This window comes from Notamacropus eugenii, chromosome 2, assembly GCF_028372415.1.
Source record: "Notamacropus eugenii isolate mMacEug1 chromosome 2, mMacEug1.pri_v2, whole genome shotgun sequence".
Classification (NCBI taxonomy): domain Eukaryota; kingdom Metazoa; phylum Chordata; class Mammalia; order Diprotodontia; family Macropodidae; genus Notamacropus; species Notamacropus eugenii.
Window position 1 is genome coordinate 1,154,737 of NC_092873.1, and position 18,639 is coordinate 1,173,375.

Genomic DNA, 18,639 nt, shown 5'->3' on the forward strand with positions numbered 1-18,639 from the left:
AAGAAAATAAATAATTGTATACCTTAGTCGATAAAAAAATATGTATTTAATTGACTAAATTGGGTGTGGGGAAGGGATCTTTCATCGAACTCCCCATATTCGTACTTCTGTATCTTGATGGGATGCCTCTTTAGATTCCTTTACATAAAAATATTAAATATGGAGTAGGAGGGAATTGTTTTAGACTTCTTGATTGCAGTATATGTTCCAATCCCAGTGCATGCAGGATCATGCTCTAGCCTCCTCTAATAGTTATAGGTCTTTGAACAAAGGGCTTTCTGACATAATACTCCAAACATGTTGTTGACAAACATGCTTTTAAATGACACTATAAAAATGGTATTTCTTGAGTTCTGTTTGATTACTTTTGCTAGTGTCTTAAAATATTGCAAAAGGCAGGAACCAAAAGAGAACAGGGAAAGGAAGACAAAGAGAAAAGGATGGAAGAAAGGAGGAAGGGATAGTGGGTTGGAAGGAATGAAGAAGAAAGGAGAACAAACATGAAAATGACTTTATTGTCCTTACAACTTCCAGAGAAATAAAAGGTGTGTAAAATAAAATAAAAGTAGGTTGTGGAGGCATAGCTTTCAAGAATAAAGAGTGGGATATGCCATTATATTCCACAGTCATAACACCTCAACAGGAGAATTGTGTTTAGTTGTGTTCATCATTGGTTGATAAGGACATTGATAGTCTAGAAAATATCTAGTGCAAGATAATCATAAAGGAAGAAAGGGAATAAAGAAAGAAGGAAGGAAAGAAGGAAAAGAGGGAAGAAGGACGTTCCTAAGGCATTTGGTTGAAACAACTGGGGATGTTTGACTTAGAGAAAAGAAGACTGAGTGTTGAAGCAGACATAAATGTTTCTTATATTAGTTGAAGAGTTCTCAAAGAACATTCAAAGAGGAATTCTACATGTACTACTTGGGTCCACAATGCCGATGCACATATACAATGGTAAGACTTACAAAACACTGCGGGGTGCAGGCGGAGCCAAGATGGTGGAGTGGAAGGATGGATCAATAGAAGCTGTCCCCCATGTCCCATAACATACTTGAAAAAAAGACTCGAACCAAATTCTGGAGAACCAGAAGTCACAAATGACAGAATGAAAGAGATTTCCAGCCAAAGATCACCTACAAGGGCGACAGGAGAGGTCTATCCCACCAGGCTTGGAGTGGAGCCCAGCCCAGCCTTAGCTTCATGGTGCAGCAGAGGCAGGACTGGAGCAGGCTTCAGGGCATAGCAGCTTCGGTTCCTAGATTGTTCATCCCCAAAACGCCTAAGAGAGCTTCAAAGGGCAGTGAGAAAACCGTTGCCCCTGGGTGAGAAGAAAACTAGGTCTGGTCCTGCTGGCAGTGCCAGTGCCAGTGTCCAGTTTTGGAGTCCTCTGCCTAAAGAACCTGGAGGGAATTGAGTGACTGATCTGGGTCTCATCCCTGAGTGGCTGTCCTGGGATGAGGAAGAACACTGACTGGTGGATCTTGTGGAGGCTTTGGAGAAGGAATCCTTTTGGAAGATCCTGAGCAGAAGAGAGTGCTTGGGGTTGCTCCCAGATCAGAACGAAGTCCAGGAGAAGAGTGAACACTTCTCCCTTGACTGAGCCACCTTGGGTGAACTGAGAACTTCCAAGTTACCAGAGTATACCCTCCACTTGATACAGGACTCAAAAATCAAGTAGCTGGCTGGCAAAACGCCCAAAAAAGGAAAAAAAATAAGACTATAGAAGGTTACTTTCTTGGTGAACAGTTATTTTCTTCCATCCTTTCAGATGAGGAAGAACCATAAGATGCAGAAATAAAAGTCAAGACCTCTGCATACAAAACTTCCAAAGAATAGACAATGGTCTCAGGCCATGGAAGAGCTCAAAAAGAATTTTGAAAATGAAGTTAGAGAGTTGGAGAAAAAAAATGGGAAGAGAAATGAAGAATGCAAGAAAATCATGAAAAACGAGTCAACAGCTTGCTACAGGAGACCCAAAAATGCTGAAGAAAATAACTCCTTTAAAAATAGACTAACTCAAATGACAAAAGTGTTTCAAAAAGCCAATGAGGAGAGAAATGCTTTAAAAGCCGAATCATCCAAATGGAAAAGGAAGTTCAAAAGCTCATTTAAGGAAATAGTTCTTTAAAAATTAGAATGGAACAGATGGAAGCTTCTGACTTTATGAGAAAAGAAGAAATTACAAACAAAAACCAAAAAAATGAAAAATAGAAAACAATGTGAAATGTCTCATTGGAAAAACGACTGACATGGAAAATATATCCAGGAGAGACAATTTAAAAATTACAGGACTACCTGAAAGTTTTAATCAAATAAGAGCTTAGAAATCATCTTTCATGAAATTATCAAGGAAAACTGCCCTGATGTTCTAGAACCAGAGGGCAAAATAAACACTGAAAGAATCCACTGACCATCTCCTGAAAGAGATCCAAAAACAAAAGCTACTGGGAACATTGTAGGCAAATTCCAAAGTTCCCAGGTCAAGGAGAAAATATTGCAAGCAGTGAGAAAGAAACAATTTGAGTATTGTGGAAATAAAATCAGGATAAGATCTAGCATCTCCTACTTTAAGGGATTGAAGGGCATGGAATATGATATTCCAGAAGTCAAAGGAACTAGGAATAAAACCAAGAATCACCTACCCAGCAAAACTCAGTATAATACTTCAAGGGTAAAAATGGTCATTCAATGAAATAGAGAATTTTCAAACATTCTTGATGAAAAGAACAGAGCTGCAAAGGAAATTTGACTTTCAAATACAAGAATCAAGAGAAACATGAGAAGGTAAACAGGGAAGACAAATCATAAGGGACTTACTAAATTTGAAGTGTTTACATTCCTACATGGAAAGATAATATTTGTAACTCTTGAAACTTTTCTCAGTATGTGGTTAGTTAGTGGGATCATGCAGACCCAGACACACACAGACAGACACAGACAGATACAGACACACACACTATACATACATACATACATACATATATATATACATACATATACATACACACATACATACATACATACATATATATATATACATATATATATATATACATATATATATACATATATATATATATATATATATATATGTATATATATATATATATATATATATATATAGAGAGAGAGAGAGAGAGAGAGAGAGAGAGAGCGAGCACAGGGTGAGTTGAATAGGAAGAGATCATACTTAAAAAATAAAATTAAGAAGTGAGAGAGGAATATATTGCGAGGAGAAAGGGAGAAATGGAATGGGGCAAACTATCTCTCATAAAAGAGGCAAGAAAAAGCTTTTTCAATGGAAGGAGGGAAAGAGAGAGAGAGAGGGAAAGAGAGAGAGAGAGAGAGAGAGAGAGAGAGAGAGAGAGAGAGAGAGAGAGAGAGAGATCCAGACCACAGTGTGAACAGTATCAGGGAAAGTGTAGAAAACATGAAATATGCATATATTTTTTCCATCCCTCCAAATACTGAGGATTTCCAAATTTTTCACTGAAGTTTAATTTATGTCACATTTTCAATTCTATGCACCATTTTATGAGATATAGAAATTTCTGGGTCTTTATTTACTGCTCATCCTGGCTACATGAGTTGAATATCAGTTGGAAATACCATCATGTTCTAAACCACTTGGTCACATCATAGGAGAAACAGTTATGGACAATGAAAATTACCTTCTTTCAATCATGTATGAAGGTTATTTGAGCCTATTTATTTATGTGTTGTCTTCCCTATCGCTCTTTGTACTTCTTGAGGTCAGGGATTAATTTTTATGTTTCTGAATTTTTTTTTGTACTCACAGAGTTTGGCACAAGGACCAACATTTAGTAAGCACCTTATAAATTCTTGTCTATTAAGTCATTGATTAAATTTGGCATTTTCATAGCTCCATGGTAAAGAATAATTATGGATTTTTAATGGAGCTTTGCACCTGTGAGAGGTTTCGGACTTGAAGGAATACAATATTTTATTATTTTTTTAGGGATAGCAAGGTGATACAGTGAATGATGTTATTATGGTCTTTAAGTATGAAAGACTTCAGTTCAAATCCTGGCTCAGACGTTAATCAATATTAGACCCTCTGAAAGACACTCAACTTTTCTCAGCCTCCATTTTTCATTTTTAAAAAGGGGACAAGAACAACTTCCCCTCTACAAAGTTTCTGTGAGGATCAAATGAGATAATCTATGGAAAGCATTGTGTCAACCCTAAAATATTATACCAAAAGCTAACAAGTATTTTTATTCATTTTTATTTATTTTATGTCTAGTAAATGTTTTTTTTTCAGCTAAATATGTTGAGTCTGTTAAGTTCAAAACAGAGTTAATTTTCAACACAAGATGAATAGGGTTTAGCTTGTCATAGTAAGTTTAGGACTGACACAACAGTTGCCTGAGAGGTGGGCTTGAGAGCTGCTTCTAACCGAATAAAAATTAAACAACACACATATACATCATAGTTACAATTTGTGCAGCCTCAGTAACGAGAGACATAATTGGAAGGCAAAAATTTGCCCACTCTTCGGAATCATTAAGATTTGAATATTCTTTGCCAGTTATGCCAGTAGGGCAAATGCCCTCAACCATTCACGTGAACATCAAAATGCACAAGTGTAGTTTATTTGAGTTGAACAAATCCACAGAGTGAATAGCCTTGTAACAAGTCAAGGTGATTTACAAAGAGGTTGCTATTTTATAGGGATTGCTAAAAATCCTAGTGTGTTCGTTTTCATTGATCAAAGTTCTATTGGAGAGAATTATAAAGTAGCTTTCTGTAGAACTGAAAGTGGAAATATTATGGAAGTTGTGAGCATTTTTTAATTCAATTTAGTCCAATCCAATCTAATAAACATTTATTAAGTAACTTATATAGATATTTTCTAATCAGCACCAAAGAAATGATGTGCCTACATTTGAAGATACATGTTCGAATTGTCGCAGGAAATGCTCTAGTCTCCAGTACCTTAAAGCTACGTAGGTTACATTTCACCTTTCCGTAACGCCAATGAGATATTCACAACGCCTGTGTTTGTGTTCGTCCTTCATTGCCAAAGAAGATCATGCCATCAGATATACGATGACATGACTTGCACTTGTCTTTGTTTTGAGTGAGGGAGGACTGTGTAAGTCACCACCCTCAGTTCTCCTCCTGAGCCATCTGAATCCAGTGACTTGATATTCCTCAGGATGAGTGCAGATGACCCAGGTTGCACTGGGAGACCTTGGCCTCTTTAGGCAAAGGTCTTTGCACGTATTCATTTAGGGTGAAGTAATAGACATTCATTGAATGGGCCTCTTTAAAAAGTAGTTAGGGCATGGCCCCTTTAATGAAGCCAAGAAAAAGAAAGACATCAGGCTGGGAGAGAAACAGCAACAATTACTATTGACAATCACTCTAAAGTCAGGAGCGTCCAAAAGAGAACCTTTAGATAGGGGCCAGGGGCCGCATGGTGTCTGAACTTCAGGGTGCAATAGGTTTACGGTTCAGGGAAAGGAAGGTGTCGGGAGGAGAGGGGAGAAAGGGAGAGAGGGAAGGGGAGGGGAGGGGAGGGGAGGGAAGGACAGACTCCGACATCCTAAGGGGTCACTGAGTCATTGTACAGAGGAAGAAACTGAAATCCAAGGAGGCCAGTGAAAATAATACTGCTGCCATGAACACCCCAGAGCAATTCTGAATCGAGAAATACCTCAGACTCTCCACATGAAAGGCAGAACCAAAACATTTATTCAGACATCAGAAAGCCAAATTCGTCACAGCAATAACAATCTGTACTCAAGAACAATGCAGGAAGCAACACCATCCTCAAGCCTTCCCCCTGCTAGAGCTTCCCACAAACCATTAAATAAATCAAAAGCAAGAACTTTTAAACAAAATCACAAACAAACCCCTTCACTCCCTCTAGCCAGCAGCCTATATGCTTCCTGGCTCTGACTACTCTCAAGATTAACTTCCTCTCAGCTCTCCTCTAGCTCAGTCTCTTTCTGTGCCACCCATTTAACAAACACCTCCCGCCACAGGGGGAGCATGTGACTCAGACTCATTTGACCGAGGCAGATCATTTGGCCCTATTAACTAATGAGAAAGATCTCCCGATTACACCTTACCATATGATACTCTAAATTGGATGAGGGATCTCCCATTTCTACCTTGATTAAAAACCCCACTTATTATGTTTAACCAATCATAAAGGGTCAGCAGTCTGCTAGCTTTATTTACCCACATCATACATCAATTTTTACAAGTGACTATTTACTTTGTAATTATAGGAAGAATACATATTTTTCCATACTGTTTTTTCAGTACTTGAGGTATATAACATCCTCAACACCATTTCTGTTTTTAGGTTCACAGCTTAACCTAGACCTTATATAACATTAATTCCCATCCTACCTCCCAAACCTTCCTGGATTTGAGTTCTGGAACCTTGGCTTCTCAGGGGTTCATTACTGAACTAGAAATAATATCTACCACTGAATTTTAGAGTTAAATTATTTTTACAAAAGAAATAAATCAAATGTTTTGGGAAAACAGTTTACTACTAAAAACTTATTACACTGACCATTGCAAGGCATAACTTCCTCCTTGTAATATTTGCATAAGCCTGTTCACAAATGCATAGGGATTCTTTTACAATAATCAAACAAAAAATATTAAGTGCCTAGCATTATGACCATTGAACCTCTTGTGAAGAATTCCACTAACGTGTCATATAATTTTAAAGAGAACCCTTGGCTTTCAAATGATATGCCTTATGATTGCAAATTATCATGTGCTATTAAAATTCAAAATCTTGGACTTAGCAGAGTGGAAGTTAGCATGTGAGACAACGGTGGTGGTGGCAGTGAAAGAATGAATAAGTTCGACTTCTTGAAGGATGATGACAGCGGGGACCATGACAAGAATGACAAAAATGAAAGGAACAGCACACAGAAAGACGGTGAGAACGAAAAAGTAAGATCAGAAACAAGAGGAAGGCTGTTATCCCTGGGCCCTCAGAACACCCACTGCAGTACACCAACACTTTTTCGTACTCTCAGAGAACACCGGACCAGCCGACCAGCTCACAGAGCTATGAGAAGAATATTAAGCAGATTGGCACATTCCCTTCTATCAAGTAGCTCTGGAAGTTTTATAGCCACATGGTATGTCCTGGGGATCTGACAGGCCACAGTCACTTCCATCTCTTCAAAGATGGAATCAAACATATGTGGGAGGATGATGCAAATAAAAATGGTGACAAATGGATTATTCGACTCCACAAGGGCTTAGCATTCCAGTGCTGGAAGAACCTTTTACTTGCCATGTTGAGGAACTCAATATGGGGAACGCAAGCTCAGCAGAAACAGGTGCACACTTTGGCACCTCCCAGCCATGTGCCCACAGGAGCATGATTGTGTAGGAGGCTGACCTATGGAGAAGGGCCAGGTCAAGTCTTAGACCCTAGTGCTTTCTCTCAATTGGACATCCACTCAGAAAAAACGGGGGCTGTGTAAAAGAGAGCTTTTCTTTAAAATCATTTTGTATTACCCGAGGCTTATTTTTATAGGTTGCCTTGTCTTCCAGTCACTCTAATCTATTTCCTCCAAAAAAAAAAAAAAAAATACAAGATAATAAGCAGAGCCCGGATGGCAGAGTAGAAAGATGCATATACTATAGTGCTTCCCCCACAGCCCAGAAAATACCTGTAAAAATGACTCTCAACAGATTCTAGAGCAGCAGAACAATACAGTAAAAGAAGTTTCCAGCCAAAAGTAACCTGGAAGGCCTACAGGAAAGGTCTATCTCACGGGACGCTGAACAGAGTGGAGCCCAGGACTGGCCACATGACACTGGGAGGAACAGGACCTGAAGAGACTCCAGGGCAGAATGCCCAGAAAGGAGGATCCCAGATCCCTCAACCCACAAGCGACAAAGAAAGCTCCAAAGGTCAGTATGGGAAAGCTTTCCCAGCTGGGCGAGAGAGGAATGGGGTTCCTCCAGCAATGGCTCCAGGTAGTGGCAGCAGCAGCAGCAGGCTCTAGTCAGCTACAGTGGCCAGGAATCAACCTGGGTTCATTTCCCAGGAAGCTTATCTTAAAACCTCTGAATCTCAGCCCTCAGTGATGGTCCCACCCCCATTCAAAGTCCTGGGGAATCCAGAAGCTGAGTTGAATCTCAGCCTTGAACGTGGTGCTGGGCAGAGTGAGGGCAATAGGACTCTCCTCTTGACAAAGGATTTATAAGTCTAGTAACTGACAGGGGAAATGGCAAAAAACGGGAAAAATAAGACCACAAAAGGTTACTTTTTGGGTGAACAGGTATCTCTTCCCATCCTTTCAGATGAGGAAGGACAAGGTATACTGTCAGAGGAAGTCAAGGTCTCTGCCTCCAGTTCTTCTAAAGTAAATGCAAAATGGATTCACTCAATAGAAGACCTTGAAAAGGGAGTTAGCAGCTTGCTAAAGGAGAATCAAAACAAATGCTAAGGAAAATAACACCTTTAAAAAGAGGTTAACTCAATTGGCAAAAGAGGGCTGAAAAGCCAATGAGAAGGAGGCTAAAAAGCAGAATTAGCCAAATGGAGGAGAAGGTTCAAAAGCTCACTGAACAAATAGTTCTTTAAAAGAGGGAATTGAGTTCAGGGAAGCTAATGACTATGAGATAAAAAAAAAGCAGGTGAAAAACAAAAGCAAAAGTTTGAAAAAGTAGAAGATAATGTGAAATATCTCATTGGAAAAACAACTGACCTGAAAAAGATATGCAAGACAGACAATTTAAAAATTATGGGACTGCGGGCAGAGCCAAGATGGCGGAGTAGAAAGACGCACATATACTAGCTCTGAACTCACAGTCCATAGAACATCTGTAAAAAAGAACTCCTGGCGAATTCTGGAGCAGCAGAGCCCACAGAACGGTGGAGCAGAGGAGATTTCTGTTCCAGAGGGCCCTGCAAACCTCTCACAAAAGGTTCTTGGCATTGTGTACACGGAGCCGAGCGCAGCCCTGCCAAGGCCGCGTGGCACAGAGAGGAGCAGATTCGAGCAGGCTTCGGGGACAGAATCTCCAGTGGCCACGCGGGTCCCTCCACCCACAGGTGATGGGGGTTGGTGAGAGGGTCTCTTTGGCGGGTCGAGAGGGGATTGGGGTGCCCCCATAACTAAGGCCCCCTCGGGAGGCAACAGCAGAGGCGGGAGCAGACCAGGGCTTCCCAAGCAGGCAGGAGCCTGGATCCATTGTTGAAGGTCTCTGCATAAACCCCCTGAAGGAACTGAGCCCGTGAGGTGGCCCTGCCCCCACCTGAGCACCTGAACTTGATCTCACACTGAATATCAGCCTTACCCCCACCCAAAGCCCTCAGGCTGGGAAGCAGCATTTGAATCTCAGACCCCAAGCGCTGGCTGGGAGGATCAGGAGGCAAGGTGGGTGTGAGGAGAATATTAAGAAGTCAAGTCACTGGCTGGGAAAATGCCGAGAAAAGGGAAAAGAAATAAAACTATAGAAGGTTACTTTCTTGGTGAACAGGCATATCCTCCCTTCCTTTCTGATGAGGAAGAACAATGTTTACCATCAGGGAAAGACACAGAAGTCAAGGCTTCTGTGTCCCAGCCCACCCAATGGGCTCAGGCCATGGAAGAGCTCAAAGAGGATTTTGAAAATCAAGTTAGGGAGGTGGAGGAAAAGCTGGGAAGAGAAATGAGAGAAATGGAGTCAAAGCATGAAAAACAATTAAACACCCTGCTAAAGGAGACCCAAAAAATGCTGAAGAAAATAACACCTTGAAAAATAGGCTAACTCAATTGGCAAAAGAGGTTCAAAAAGCCAATGAGGAGAAGAATGCTTTCAAAAGCAGAATTAGTCAAATGGAAAAGGAGATTCAAAAGCTCACTGAAGAAAATAGTTCTTTCAAAATTAGAATGGAACAGATGGAGGCTAATGACTTTATGAGAAACCAAGAAATCACAAAACAAAACCAAAAGAATGAAAAAATGGAAGATAATGTGAAATATCTAATTGGAAAAACAATTCGCCTGGATAATAGATCCAGGAGAGACAATTTAAAAAATTATGGGCCTACCTGAAAGCCATGATCAAAAAAAGAGCCTAGACATCATCTTTCATGAAATTATCAAGGAAAACTTCCCTGAGATTCTAGAACCAGGGGACAAAATAAATATTGAAAGAATTTACCGATCAGCTCCTGAAAGAGATCCAAAAAGAGACACTCCTAGGAACATTGTGGCCAAATTCCAGAGTTCCCTGGTAAAGGAGAAAAAATTGCAAGCAGCTAGAAAGAAACAATTCAAGTATTCTGGAAATACAATCAGGATAACACAAGATCTAGCAGTTCTACATTAAGGGATTGAAGGGCTTGGAATAGGATATTCCAGAAGTCAAAGGAACTGGGACTAAAACCAAGAATCACCTACCCAGCAAAACTGAGTATAATACTTCAGGGGAAAAATTGGTCTTTCAATGAAATAGAGGACTTTCAAGCATTCTTGATGAAAAGACCAGAGCTGAAAAGAAAATTTGACTTTCAAACACAAGAATGAAGAGAAGCATGAAAAGGTAAACAGCAAAGAGAAGTCACAAGTGACTTTACTAAAATTGAACTGTTTACATTCCTACATGGAAAGACAATATTTGTTACTCTTGAAACTTTTCAGTATCTGGGTACTGGGTGGGATTACACACACACACATGCACACGCACACACACATAGAGAGAGAGTGCACAGAGTGAATTGAAGAGGATGGGATCATATCTTAAAAAAATGAAATCAAGCAGTGAGAGAGAAATATATTGGGAGGAGAAAGGGAGAAGTGGAATGGGGCAAATTATCTCTTATATAAGAGGTAAGCAGAAGACTTTTTAGTGGAGGGATAAAGAGGGGAGGTGAGAGAAAAACATGAAGTTTACTCTCATCACATTCCACTAAAGGAAGGAATAAAATGCACACTCATTTTGCTATGAAAACCTATCTTACAATACAGGAAAGTCGGGGAAAGGGGATAAGCAGGGGGATGATGGAAGGGAGGGCATGGGGAGGAGGGAGAAATTTGAGGTCGACACTCATGGGGAGGAACAGGATCAAAAGAGAGAATAGAAGTAATGGGGGACAGGATAGGATGGAGGGAAATGTAGTTAGTCTTATACAACACGACTATTATGGAAGTCATTTGCAAAACTACACAGATTTGGCCTACATTGAATTGCTTGCCTTCCAAAGGGAAGGGGTGGGGAGGGAGGGAGCTAAAGAAGTTGGAACTCAAAGTTTTAGGAACAACTGTCAAGTACTGTTCTTGGCACTAGGATATAAGAAATACAGGTAAAGGGATATAGAAAGTTATCTGGCCCTACAGGACAAAAGAGAAGATGGAGACAAAGACAGAGGGATGATAGAAGAGAGAGCAGATTGGTCATAGGGGCAATTAGAATGCTCGGTGTTTTGGGGGGGAGGGGACAAAAAGGGAGAAAATTTGAAACCCAAAATTTTGCTAAAATGAATGTTAAAAGTTAAATAAATAATGTATATATATATATATGGAAAAAGAAATTATGGGACTACCTTAAAGTCATGATCAGAAAAACAGCTTAGACATTATCTTCCATGAAATTATCAAGGAAAACTGCCCTGATATTCTAGAACCAGAGGACAAAATAAATATTGAAAGAATCCACAGATCTGAAAGAGACCCTGAACAGAGAAACTCCTGGGAATATTATGGCCAAATTTCAGACTTTTCAGGTCAAGAAAAAAATATTGCAAGCAGGTAGAAAGAAGCAATTCTAGTATTTTGGAAATACAATCAGGATAACAGAGGATGTAGCAACTTCAATATTAAGGTTTCGAAGGTCTTGGAATAGGATATTCCAGAAGTCAAAAGAACTGGTTTCAAAATCAAGAATCACCTACCCAACAAAACTGAGTATAACACTTCAGTGGAAAAATGGTCATTCAATGAAATAGGGGACTTTCTAACATTTATGATGAAAAGAACAGAACTGAAGAGAAAATTTGACAGCCAAATACAAGAATCAAGAGAAGTGTGGGAAGGTAAACAGGAAAGAGAAACCACAAAAGTCTTTCTAAAGCTGAACTGTTTACATTCCTATATGGAAAGATAATATTTGTAATTCTTGAGAATTTTCTGAGTTTTTGGATATATGGAGGGATTGTACACACACACACACACACACACACACACACTCACACACATAGAGAAAAAATACAGGTTGAGTTGAATCAGAAGAGATGATATCCATAAAAAAATAAAATAAATAAAAATTAAGGGATGAGGAAGGAAAAAAAAACTGGGATGAGAAAGGGAGAAAAGGAATGGGCAGGGTATAACTCATAAAAGAGATAAGAAAAATCTTGTTCAATGAAGGAGAAAGGGGAGAAGGAGAAGAGGGGAAAAGTGAAGCTTGCTCTCTTCCCGTGTGCCTTAAGGAGGGAGTAACATGTTCACTAAATTCGGTATGAAAATCTATCTCAAATTGTGGAAAGTAGGGGAGGAGGCGACAAGCAGGGTGAGGGGAATGGTAGAAGGGAGGGCAAATGGGAGAAGAAAGTACCTGGAAGAAACAAGGTCAAATGAGGGAATAAAAAAATAAAGGGGGATAGGGTAGGATAGAGGGCAATGTAGTTAGTATTACTCAACATAATTATTATGGAAGTCTTTTGCAAAACGAAGCATATTTAGTCTGTATTGAATTCCTTTCCTTCTCAGTGGGGATGGGTAAGGAAGGAGGGAGAGAAGTTGGAATTCAAAGCATTAGAAACGAATGTCGAGAACTATTATTGCATATAACTGGAAAATAAGAAACACAGGTAATGGGGTATAGAAATTTATCTTCCCCTACAATAAAAGAGAGAAGATAGGGATAAGGGAACAGTGGGACGTGGTAGAAGGGAGGGTACAGTGAGGGAAGGTATCAGAATGCAAGATATTAGAGGGTAGGGGGAGGGGAGAGATGGGGAGAGAAATTGGACATGTTACAAAGTGATGTAAAAGCAATTAATATTAAAACAATTGACTCAATTCATTAATGAGACTAAATCAGAGACCTCTTTAGTTTGGGGAAAAGAATTTTAGTCTAAGTTTCCTAGAGGCAGGTAAACTCAGGTAAAATTCGGCATTGATGGAAAACTTAAAGGTTTTAATGGTAAATTTGATTTTATGATTGTTATTTAATCAGGAACTAGAACATGTGTAGAAAGGCATGCAAGCCACTTGCCTCAAAAGATGTTCCTTAGCCAGTGTGAAATTGTAGTAATATCTAAAACCTGGTTATGGGAACTTGCTCTTTTATGATTCTGTGGGACTATTAAGTGACTGTTCTTCTGAGTCTAATTCTAGGTATGGATAGCAGAAAAGGAGGTCTGAGCCTCCAATCCATGATGTTAGGCCTGTGAGATGTTGGTATGAACTGCAAAATATGATCTCATGGGAAGGGTGGGAGAGCATCTGTTCAGCCTGGGCTGAATTTCCCCAGTCACACCTGGCAGACTTTAAGCCTGACTGAATGCAAGTTGACAATCTACTCTTGCCTGGAATTGACATGAAGTTGGAGAGATGTTGTTTCCCTGTAAAGTCCCTACTCTTAGTGACAGTTTCCTATATTCAAAAGTTTTGTAAACTTAATACCAGGTCTATTAAATTATAGATTGTTGGTAGGGGAACATCCGAGGTTAAATCTAAAATTAAGCTATTAGGCTTAGGACTTTAGACCAACAACAATAAGTTAGGGTCCTTTAATTCTTAGTAATAGTGTGGAGACAATTAGGTCAAAGGCTTGTGAAGTTAGCATACATAGTTATTATTTGTGTCTCAGTTGGTTAATGTTAAAAAAAATTCGTTTGTGAAAATTTTTTCATATCACTATAGATAACTTTAATTTCTTCCTCTGAAAACTGTCTCTTCACATCCTTTCACCATTGATCAAATGAGGAGTGATTCACATTCCTAGAGATTTCACTGAGTTTATGCAAACCTTTTTAATTTAGTATAATCAAAATTGTCATTTTTATGTCCCTGTAATATTTTTTCTCTTGCATTGTCATAAATTATTCTCATATGCATACATCTGACATGTAAAATATTCCTTCCTTTGTTATTTTCCTCATGATATCATCCTTCATGTCTACATCAGATACACATTTTGACCTTTTTCTAGTATAGAGTGTTAACTATTTCTATAACTGGTTTCTGCAAAACTACTTGCCTATTTCCTCAGCAATTTTTGTCAAATATTTGTTTTCTTGCCTCCAAATTTGGATATTTGTTATTGTCAAACAGTAAAATATTATGGTCATTTCCTAGTATTTTTTATGTACCTACCCTATGTATCTCACTCAAAGTGAGAATGTAATAGAACTTTACCCTGAAAGGGTCAGAGTTTCACATTGAATTATCGACCATTTCTAGTTGTCCTGGTGAATATCAGGACACTGAACCCTGAAGGTTCAGGAGAAGAAAGTGAGGTTGGTAACCTTGTACAGCCCTCCCTCACTGAAATCCAAGTCATTGCAGGTCATGTCATTACAGCGATGTCATGGTTTCACTTATCCACCACTCTATTTCTTTTATTTTTCCTTTTTTAAATTAAATTATTTTATTTGTGTTCAGTGTTCTACAATCACTTTCATATATGTTAGATTTTTTTCCCCTTCCTTCCCTCTCCTTCCCCACACCCTCCCTGAGACGGCATGCAATTTTATATAGGTTCTACACATACATTTCTCTTAAATACATTTTGACCTTAGTCATGTTGCATAGAAGATTAAAAATGAATGGGAGAAATCATAAAACAAAACAAAATATAATACGAAAGAAAATGATCTGCTTCATTCTGAGATCATATTCCACAGTTCTTTCTCAGGATGTGGAAGGCATTTTGCCTCGAGTAATAGTGTGGAGACAATTATAACAAGGACTTGTGAAGTTAGCATACATAGTTATTATTTGTGTCTCAGTTGGTTAATGTTAAAAAAAAAAATCCGTTTGTGGTCTATGTTGTAAATGCTTTAAAAGAAGTATCACCTGACCAAAAGTTGGAATTGTTTCATGTGATATGAACTGTGTTAAAAAGGAAAAAAAAAGAAATGACATATTAGTTCTATCTCCAACAGTATCTCATAGAACTGAACATACCTGAGGCTTTCCAGCTAGTATGTACACCAATGGTTATGAGACTGTAACGAACCTCAATGCATTTGTCTGAGCTATCTTGACTCTTTTGGGACTTTATTCCTATGTTACACTATTCGTCTGAAAATGTAATTGCAATGATTTACTCACAGGCAACAGAAGGAACTTGTTGCAAGAGATCCACTTCTGAGACTTACTAAGTGGAATGTCTGGTGTAACAGAAAAATCACTTGACGTTGGTGTCTGATGACTTGGGTTCAAGTTCTGGCTTCAATAATTACTAGTGAAATTAAACAAGTTATTTATCTACTTGGAGCCTTGATTTTCTCATCTGTATGAAGGGATAATAATATTTGTGATGTCTATCTCACAAGACTATTGTGGGGAAAATACTTTGTTTATCTTGCCATTCAAACAAATAGGGTTTGTGGTGATAGAACTGGGAAACAGGGACATATGTTTTGAAAATGAAAAAATAAATTTTGAGACTGAGATTAGCGAGGACATTGTAGTTGGAACAATGAGACTTGTCCCTTAGAATACAGGATCAGATGACATGAAACACAGTTATGTGTTCTAGGAAAAACATGGATTTTGACTTTTTTTAACTTACCTAAAGACAATAGGATTATAGATCTAGAGTTGAAAAGGGCTTCAGAAATCATCTAGTACAAAAGTCCTGGTCTTATATACGAAGAAACTGAAGCCCACTGGTGTTAAGTGCTTTGACTAATGGCAAACATAGGCAGTGAGTGATAGTTTAACACAGGCCATGTGACTCCAGACACAGTGTTCTTGACATTCCATCATAAATCTTAAAGCTACAAGTTTCTATTTTCATGGATAATCTTGCAATTTCTTCTTAAAATGTGTTTTTAGAAAGACTCCTCCATAATCCTTGGATCTAAAAGGTTAGTCAAGGCAAGGTTAATATGGCAGTAGTGTAGTGGTTCTCAAAGCAAGAGATATACGCCTTTTTTTCCTTTCTTAAGACTTTGTTTTTCATTAAAATAGAATAATTATGATTTAGACCTATGAATTTAGACTTCTTCAATCTAGCCTTTCATTACCAAAAGTAATGGATGTGAATAGGCACTTTGAATATTCTGAAGATCTCATAAGTTTTGATGATCTGGCATTTCTTGAATAATACAATGAGACCTTCTCCTGGGAATTTAGTATAAGGTAGCAATTGATGTGTTCATACCAGGAAATAGGTTGAGTCGTGATATATAGAGTTCTATATTACTAAAGAGATTTATTCGAAATTATAGTGTAGTTGTGGGGAAAGGAAGAGGTTTCTGGTTTTCCTAATTTTTACTCATGTGATATTGGGAAAAACACAAAGTCCTTTTGTCCCAATTCCTCTTCTTCAAAATAAGGAGGTTGAATTACAAAAGGCCTTCCTAATTTTTGTTGCTTGTTTGATTGTTTATTTTTTACTTCCCAGACCCATTTGGCAGTTTGGTCAATCTCATGTACCCTGTCTCAGAATAATGTTTTTAAAGGCATAATTTAAAATACATATAAACTTACAAAGAAAGATAATTTTTGTTGAAATATGTTTTAAAAATATTTTTAAAAAATGAAGAAACCTCTAAAATCTATCCATGGACAGTGAACTCAAGGTTTATAATTCCTTGATTAGATGATATCTAAGGTCCTGTCTCTAATATTCTATATCCTATAGTTTGCTATAGCTCCAAATGCTCATCATCTAATTCCCATCTCTTCTTGTTTCTAGATGTGGGGTTCTGGGTTGGTCACTGAGCCTTTGAAACTTCTCTCCGCTGTACAATGGTGGTATCATTCCTCCTGTGTTGCCGTGAAGCAACCGTTTTGTAAATGATGAAGAACTCTAGAAATGTCAGCTATTATTTTTTTAAATGACTGTCGTGATTAAAACAAAATTATTATAATGCAAAAATGAGGGATTTTAATAATGTAAATGGAACTTAAAAAATAGTTATCCCTTCCACTTTCTGGGGTTCAGAGGTATGGTGGCCCTACGATATGGAAAATCAGTGTGAAATTTTTTGGCCCTGTACATTTGTGGTTTAAAAAAAGTTGATATATGCAATACTGTACATATATCTTACATATTTCTGAGTTTCTCAACTTCTTTATTTGCAACTTCTCCAAAGCTTCCCCCAAATTCCCATTTAATTAGTTATGCAGACCCACTATATATTAAAAGCACAATGGAGAAAGTCATGATGTGAAAGAAATAACCAAAATGATTTTTACAGTAATATCAAAATTCTATTGAAACTTTGAGGTTGGGGGAACGAAGTAGGCAGGGGAATGGAATATGTCAAAAAGTTTCATAAGAACTTCAGAGACAATTGAAAGGACTATGTGCTATAATGGACACTTGGGTGCTGTTTCACAATCCCCTTTTCCAGTTTTCCCCTACTTCCTTTCTCATTATAGCCAATTTTTCTTGAGAAACCCTGGACTTCAGTAGGGAAAAATTTATGTATATGTATGTATATGTATATTTGTATGTATATATGTATATAAGTCAAATGCAAGTCATGTCATCATTTCTCTGATGGTATATTTTTCTTTGGCAATGAAGGACGAACGCAACAATGAAACAGATAGATAGATTTAGACATAGAATGATATAGATATGGATATAGATATATTAAGCCGTCAGGGCAGTTCTCTTTTCTCCAGTCCAGTTCTGGAGCCACAGTTTTTTTTTTCTTCTTGTTGTTTGTTTGTTTGTTTTTGTTTTATTTTGTTTTTCAGTAGGAAAGATGCTGTTACAGGATACCAAAATTCAGTTCTCTTTGAGGAACGATATGGAAGTGAGTGTTATGGGTTTTGGAACCCCAGGTGCAATTCTGCTTCCTCGGAGATATGTTTCTAATCTGTTGGTAAAAAGATGGGGCTCACCAAAAGATCTTTATGAAGGTTCAAGAAAACTCCAGAGTGAATACTTGGTCAGCTCTCTCCAAGCACCTGCAAGACCTCGAGCAACTATCATAGCATTAAGGAAGATGAAACGCTTAAAAAGTTGTAGATAATCAATCAATTTCAACAAGAGACCATAAATTGTACATGATTTTGGTCTCCTATAAGCTCCATCTACTTTTATTGAGAGGAGAAGCATTTTTTATTTTATTTTATTTTATTTATTTTATTAAGAGGAGAAGCATATGTTCAGCCTCCATACCCAACCGCGCCCCAAATTTGCGGTTCAGCATGAGGACAGGCTTCCATGGAAACAAATTAAATCAGTAGTCACATTCAGAATTGTAGAGTGATGGACATCTCTACCCCGGATTTCCCAGAAATGAGCATATGGAGACTTTCAGGAACCTAACTCCACCCAAAATCCCAGTGAAATGCTTATGTCCATATGTCCATCCTTTCTGACTGTCTCTTCTTTTTGTTAGTATTTTCCCTCAGCAAAGCTGATTTACTTTCATATCCTGTTATAATATTCAAAGCAAGAAGAAAACAAGAAAAAATAACTATTTCCTAATTAATTTTT

At 38.2% G+C, this 18,639-nt stretch overlaps 1 pseudogene; it reads left to right on the forward strand.

Annotated features, from left to right (window-relative positions):
• The first annotated feature begins 1,203 nt into the window (after positions 1-1,203).
• Positions 1,204-7,391, forward strand: LOC140522028 (eukaryotic translation initiation factor 4E type 2 pseudogene; annotated as a pseudogene).
• The last annotated feature ends 11,248 nt before the right edge of the window (positions 7,392-18,639 follow it).